At 35.3% G+C, this 7,346-nt stretch overlaps 1 non-coding gene across 1 annotated transcript; it reads right to left on the reverse strand.

Annotated features, from left to right (window-relative positions):
- Nucleotides 1–4,774: 4,774 nt before the first annotated feature.
- On the reverse strand, nt 4,775–4,847 carry Trnae-cuc (transfer RNA glutamic acid (anticodon CUC)). The gene has a single exon. It is a non-coding gene; the product is annotated as a tRNA-Glu (tRNA).
- Nucleotides 4,848–7,346: the final 2,499 nt, after the last annotated feature.

Consider the following 7,346-nt stretch of genomic DNA (forward strand, 5'->3'; position numbering starts at 1 on the left):
GAAGGAAAAATACTAGGGGAAATAATATAGACTTTTAAAGTTCAATGATTTATTGTTTTAAGAATAGTTGATATGAAATTATGTATGAATAGAAATTAGTATATTAAAAAATGCTAAATCTAAGCACATGCAACAGATAACATGGATAAATACTTGTATTTATCCATTTATTTAAAATATATACATATTGGTTGGTTTCAATATGTCCCCTACAAAATTCAAGATTTGCTGTTATGGTTTAGCTATGAGATATCCCCCAAACATGGGAATGTTCAGAGGTGAAATGATTGAGTTAAGAGAGACTTAACATAATCGGTGTGCTAATCCACTGAGTGGGATTAACTTAGTGGTAACTAGAAGTAGGTAGATTGTGGCTATAGGAGGTTGGTCATTGGGGAAATGACTTTGGGTTTACATTATGTCCCTTGTCCCTGGTGAGGAACTCTATCTCTGCTTTCTAAAGACCATGTCCTGAACTGCTTTCCTCCACCACACTCTTCTGCTGTGATTTTTTTTGCCTCACCTTTGTCCCAGAGCAATGGAGCTAGTCATCTATGGACTATGACCTCTTGAACCATGCGTCAAATGCACTTTTTCTCCTCCAAAATTGTTTTTGTCAGGTCTTTTGGTCACAGTGGTGGGAAACAAACAAAAAACTGACTAAAACAGTTGCCAATCTGATACCATTAAAAGTTGGGGCCTTTAATTAGGCCATAAGAAATCCTGCTTCTTGCATGGAATCACCTCTAGATTGGTAAGAAATAAATTTATATTCTTCATGAATTATCCAGTCTGTGCTATTTGTTATAGCAGCACCAAGATAGTGAGTCAAATATATACGCATGAATACATGTACATATTCAATTTAGGTCTGTTATAGTTTGGACATAGGGTTGTCTCCCTAAAGCTCCAGTTAATGCAGAAATAGCCAGAGGCAAAATGCTTATATTATAGGAGCTTTAATTTAAAAATCAGTCTAACTTGGTTTAAATGGACTTGAGCATATGGTAACGGTAGGCAGATGGGGCGTGGCTGGAGGAGGTGGGTCATTGAGGGCATGTCCTAAAAGGGTTTTTCTATGCAGCACCATCCCCACTCTCTCTCTGCTTCCCCACCCTGATGGGAGCTGAGCAATTTTTCTCCATTGCGCTCTTCTTTCATGATGTGCTGCCAGCCCTTGGGCTGAGAACAGTGGAGTTGTCCATCTATGAACTAAAACCTTTGAAATCATGAGCCCCAAATAAGCTTTTATTCTAAGTTGTTTTTGTCAGGGGTTTTGGTCATAGCTACACACACACACACACACACACACACACACACACACACAGACACTCACAAATACAAGCAAACCACATAACAACAACAAGCAAACACAGCAAGGTCCAAATTATAATAGACATTAATTTATTAAACCTTGAATGACTAAGAAAAATATGTGTTCCTCAGAGACAATAAGTTTCTGGTTGTATTAGTCAGCTTTCCAGGGCTATGAAAAAATAACTGAGATAAATAACTTTAAAAAAAGCAAAGATTTATTTTCATGGAAATTTTCAGAGATTTCAGGTGTGAAGCCATTACCTGAACCCATGGTCATTTGGCCTCATTGCTTTGTACCTGATGCATTGTAGAACAGCATTGCAGGAAGCATGTGTAGAGGAGGCTTCTAACATAATGGCGGCAGGGTGGTAAATGAAAGACAACAAGGAGGACAGGGTTACATTATATCCTTCAAGAGTAATCTCAAGATGATTTAATACATTTCCACATATTAATACTAACCATAACCATAATACCAACCCTAATGGTATTAACCTTAACCCTAAGCAATAAAACCAATCTCAAACCCAGACTCAACCAACACCCTGATTCTGATCATCACCCTAAACAGACTATAAACATCTGGAAAGCAAGATAGTAAGTTATTAGTTGTTCCAGTCAGTTTTCAGCCCCCTTTACAAAATCCTAGGACAAATAAAAGTAGTAAAGTTTACTTTGGATTATAGCTTCAGAATTTTATTCCATGTTCATTTGGGTTCATTTCATTGGGTTAGTAGTGCGCCAGAAATTAATGACAGGGATCACATGGCAGAAGTTGATGTCATGACAGACAGGGAACAATAAAGGATATAAGATGTGACAAGAACCTTGTTATACCCATCGAGGCCATGCAGCCAATGAACTAACATATTTACCTACATTGACCATACCCTAACGCCTACCCCTTATCATAACACTAATACTAACTCCTAACCCAGCATTAAATGTAACCCCTAACCCTAATTTAATCCTCAACCTAACTCTAAACCTTAACCCCAAACCCTAATACTAATCCATGACCATTAGCACAAACATAACCCTAAGGCAAATATCACACACACACACACACACACACACATACACACGCATATACACACACACACACCTACTTTATATGTATATACTGGCAACAGAGAAACTAAAAATTAAATTTAAAACAATAATAATATTATTATAAACATACTTTGGAATGAATTTAAATAAGGAGTAAGACATATTCACAGAAAATTACAGGACATTTCTGATGGAAATTAAAGAAAAAAAAACCCAAATGAATGTGAAAAGTTGCCATGTTTCATATATTTAAAGACAATATTTTTAGAGTGGCAATATTATGCAAATCATCTACACCTTCAATGTAAATCCTATGGGCAGAAGTAGGAAAACTGATCCTAGTATTCATAAGAAATTTCAAGTGACTCTGAATAGATAAAAAAAAAACAGAATAAGAAAAATGAATTTGGAGCTTTGTACCTCCCAATTTCAAATCATACTATAAAGCAAACTTAATAAAAAATATAGTGTGATGCTGGCATAGAGATAAACAGAAATATCAATAGAACTAAATTGAAAGTACAGAAATAAAACCTTATTTCTATGGTCAGTTAATTTTTGATAAGGGCCAGGCCAGTAGCATTAAATTGGGGGAAGAATGGCAAATTCTTTGTTTCCTAGTAGGCCTCATTTCCTAAAAGTTCCACCACCTTCCAATAGTGCTATAGGCTGGTGACCAAACTTGCAACACATGGCTTTTGGAGGACATTTAATGTTCAAAGCATTCTATTCTGCTCCTGGCACCCAAATGTTCATGTCCATTTCCTAATGCAAGGTACATTTAGTCCATCGCCAAGTGTCCCCAAATTCTTAATAATTTCGATTGCTCAAAAGTCCAAATCCAAAATCTTCTATGAGATTCAAGGCAAACTCTAAATTGTGAGCTCCTGTAAAAACAAAAACCAAGTCAAATGCTCTGTACGTACAATGGCATAAAGTAAAACTACATGTATGCCTTCAGTGTCACAGGATCATGGGATATGGGATCCCAAGGGCTTGAGCAATTCTTGACCTTACCAATGATAGCCATCTTTCTTAGGCTGGCTCTCTCTGCTCACTGCCTGAAGCTTTGCCTAGGTACATCCTGCCATCTCCAACTTCTTCTGGTCTCCATTTAGATTCAGGTTCACATATCAGCATTTCAGGGATTGTTTGTAGGAATTTTGAACCTGCAACATACTTCCTGGCCTCCTAGGCCTTCCTTTGAAATCTTGATGGAAGCCTCCATGATCCCATAACTCTTGCATTGCACATGTCTGCACTATCAGCATCCCATGGGTAATGCCAGCTTTTGCCACCAACAGCATTATTGTATCTGGATTTGCTTAAACCAAGGCTGCCGAAGCCCCTGAGTGCCTGGATGGTTGAACATGTGGAAATAAATTCCAGAGAAACAATTCCTAGGCAGCCCTGTTCCATACTGTTTTGGAGCTCTTTTCTCAAGAAAAATTCTTTAGGTTTGTAATAGGTGGGGTCTTGTTGATTCCTGAGATGCAATTAAGGCATATTTTCCTAGTGCAATGCAAAGTACTTGGCTTCTTTTTAATGATGATTAGCTCTTTTGTAATACACCCTTTCCTGGCCACAACTTTACACATACTTTTCGGGCCAAATTGTAATTTTTTTCACATTTTTCTTTTCCATGTTTTAACTCCTTAGTCTCACTATAATCTGGGATAAAAGCAGCCAGCAATTACCATTCCACAGCCTGAATACTGTGCTGCTTTGAGATTTCTTTTACCATCATCTTTCTTTCATCATCTTTGAAGTCAGCCTCATACAGTGTCCCAAGCCATTGACAAATGTAGACAGATTTCTTTTTATCAGAATATGATACAAACGGTCTCTAGTACAGTTTTCAATAAAGTCTTCATTCCCACTTAAATCCTCATCAGCACAGCCTTTACATTGAACATTCCCATCAGCATTCTGAGTCCTTACCAAATTGTCCTTTAAGCTCTTGTTACACTATGCTTCTCTATGCTTCATCTACAAACTTTCCCATTGCTAAAGTACACAAATTCCAAATGCTTCTGAACCACATTGTCAATGATATTTCTATCATTGATTCCATTACTGAGTACCTATTTTCTGTGTTAGTCATCTTTTCATCACTGTGACAAAACACCTGAGATAAACAACTTAAAAGGATGAAAGATTTATTTTGGCTTGGGGTTTTAGAGTTTTCTGTTCAGGTCACTTGGCCTCATTGCTTTGGGCCTGTGGCAAGGCAGAACCTCATGGCAGGAAGTGCATGGTGGCACAAGCTGCTCACTCAAATCATAGCAGCTGAGAAGCAAGAAGAGAGAGACAAAGTGGGTAGGGTCCCAATAAACATTTCAAGTGCATGTCTCCAAAGACCTGTCTTCCTTTCACCAAACACCATTTTCTTTTTCTTTTTTTAAATTGGTGCTGGGGATTGAACCCAGGGCCTTGTGCTTGAGAGACAAACACTCTACCAACTGAGCTAGACCCACAGCTCTCCAAACACCCTTTTCTAAATGTTGCACCACCTCCCCAAATCACCAAAGGTTAGCAACCAAGACTTCAACACATTACCTTTGGGGGAAATTTAACATCCAAGCCCTAGAACCAGTCTTCAAGTTTCTATTGATTCAGGAAGAACAGATTGATGTTGAATGTGAAAGAAATATTCTTAACACCAAAATACCTTATTCTCACACTATTTCAGATCCAAGGCGACTATGAAAGATACTTGCTAAAGTACACTAGAAGAACAATGAACAAGTCAATAAATACGGTATATGTATCAGGTGATGTTCATATAAGCTACTCAGATTTTTAAATGAGAAAATTTTTGTACAGATAACTGATTACCAAAGAGGGAGAAGGGCAAAAGAAGCAAAGAAGGGAAGGAGACACTTTTTAGCTTAATAACTATAGCAACCACTAAACACCCTAATATGTGGAAAGGATGAGAAAAATGATGTAATTCAGAATCCATGATTGCTGTTACTGATTCAGGCTGTAAGAGCATTATAGTTACAGCTGTCATTGCTAATGGACAAGCCATTGCGTCTACCATTTTGCAGGAAGTCTGCAGTCCCACCACAGTGCTAGTCAATATATGTAGAATTGCTAGAATTTTATTTTCAAATTGTTTATTCCTGTTATAGACAAATGCAATTAATAACAATAAATATGTAGTAACTGGCTAATCCCTTTTTACAATACTAATCATTAAGCTATAGATTCTCTTAGGTTTTCTATATCAACACTCAAATCACATGAATATAATTACAAGTCTTTCATAATTTGGATAGTTACTTTTTTCTCTTAGGAATTTTTTAATATGTATTTTTTAATTTCCTGGCCTAATATCCTAATATTCCTTTATAATTATCTGGAAAATATCTTAATCATCTATAATTATATCTCCATTTTATTCTAATAGTTTTTCCTATCTTGCCTTTTGTTTTGATCTTCTACACTAGAAATTTGTCCCGTGGAAAACTTTTTCCAACAAGTAGATTGTTTACATTGCTATTAATTTTTTTTTCTTGTCATCTAATTTTATTGTTTTAATTATTGCCTTACTTCTGTTTTATTTGTGATCTATCTGTTAACTTCCTAAATACTGTTTATTTGTTTTTGGTTAGAATATGCACTGCTGAAGAAGCACATATTTCCTGAATTCTTGAACTAGACGCTTGTCTCATTGATATTTTTAGCTTTTCTTTTCCAATATAAGTGGTTACAAATACATACATACATTCATACATACATGTGTATATATTCTATCTCATATGCATTTTATTACCTTCACATAATTTGAACCCTGAAATAGTCCTTTTCTCCTAGTTATGTCATCAGTGAAAGTTATTTTTGTTTTTGTCAATCTATTTTAAAAAAATGTGTTGAGAGATTTGAATTGATATAACTTCTATTATCCATTTAGAACATGGGTCTCTTATCTTAAATCTTTATAACCATACACTTCTATGTTGTTTGTGTTATAATTGCAATATCTAAACTACCTCTGGGCCTGATTCTGCTGCTATTGTTTTTCTTTATCCTTTCTTAGGGGTCTTTGAGTGTTTAGTCAAATTTTAACAGCAAGGAACTATTTTTTCTTTAAAATTTTAGTGTGAATTTTTAAAAATTCCAGGATAAAAAAAATTTTTTTCCAAAAAGAAATTGTGTTTGTTTCTTTTATTTAGCTGGGATGCTGAGAGTTTCTGCATAGTTTATCTTTATGAGCAAATGTATGCTCTTTTGGTTCTGAACTTCATGTAGTAAATGCTATTAGATTCCTCAACTAGAGATAGCAAAACCTAGAAAAGGATTTCGTTTTCTATTGCTTGAGTCCTTTGAGCCTGTAAAAAACAATATTCAGATTTATAGTTTAGAAAAATTGTCTTGAGTTTTAAGCCAGGTGTTGTAGTCAGTTTGAGCTGCTATATAATAAAAATGGGGTATGATATATAACAAAAATACTGCAGGCTGAGTAGTGTAGACAATTCTAAATGTATACTCATGTATTAAATTATGAATAAGATTTTAATGAATCTGGGTATCTCATAGCCAGATCATTAATAGAGTCTTTATATGAACTGTTCCTGTAAATATGACAACTTCTTTTGTGATATCTATAGATATCTTTATTAATTTAATAAAATGTTTGCCAAATAAAAAAGCTTCTATAATAAAACTTTGTCAGTTAAAATCTGAAAACAAAAGGGAACTTTACTAAATCAAGATGATTTTCCTTTGAGACATGTTAGTGTGTTTATGGGGTTTGTGTACATAAGGTATAGCCTGTTCCTCACCTTGATTTGGTATTGTTGGAATCATGAGTGTATCTCACAATTTCCATCTTGAATTTCAGCTACTTGTGTTCTACTAAGGCTGACTAATACATATAGTATTATATTCTAGATATGTTCTTTGTTCGAAGAAACTTCAAACTTCAAGTTTAAACCAGCTTTCATTCAAAAATGGAACTTTCTTCTGTA

The sequence above is a fragment of the Urocitellus parryii genome, chromosome 3 (genome assembly GCF_045843805.1).
Source record: "Urocitellus parryii isolate mUroPar1 chromosome 3, mUroPar1.hap1, whole genome shotgun sequence".
In the NCBI taxonomy this organism is placed as follows: domain Eukaryota; kingdom Metazoa; phylum Chordata; class Mammalia; order Rodentia; family Sciuridae; genus Urocitellus; species Urocitellus parryii.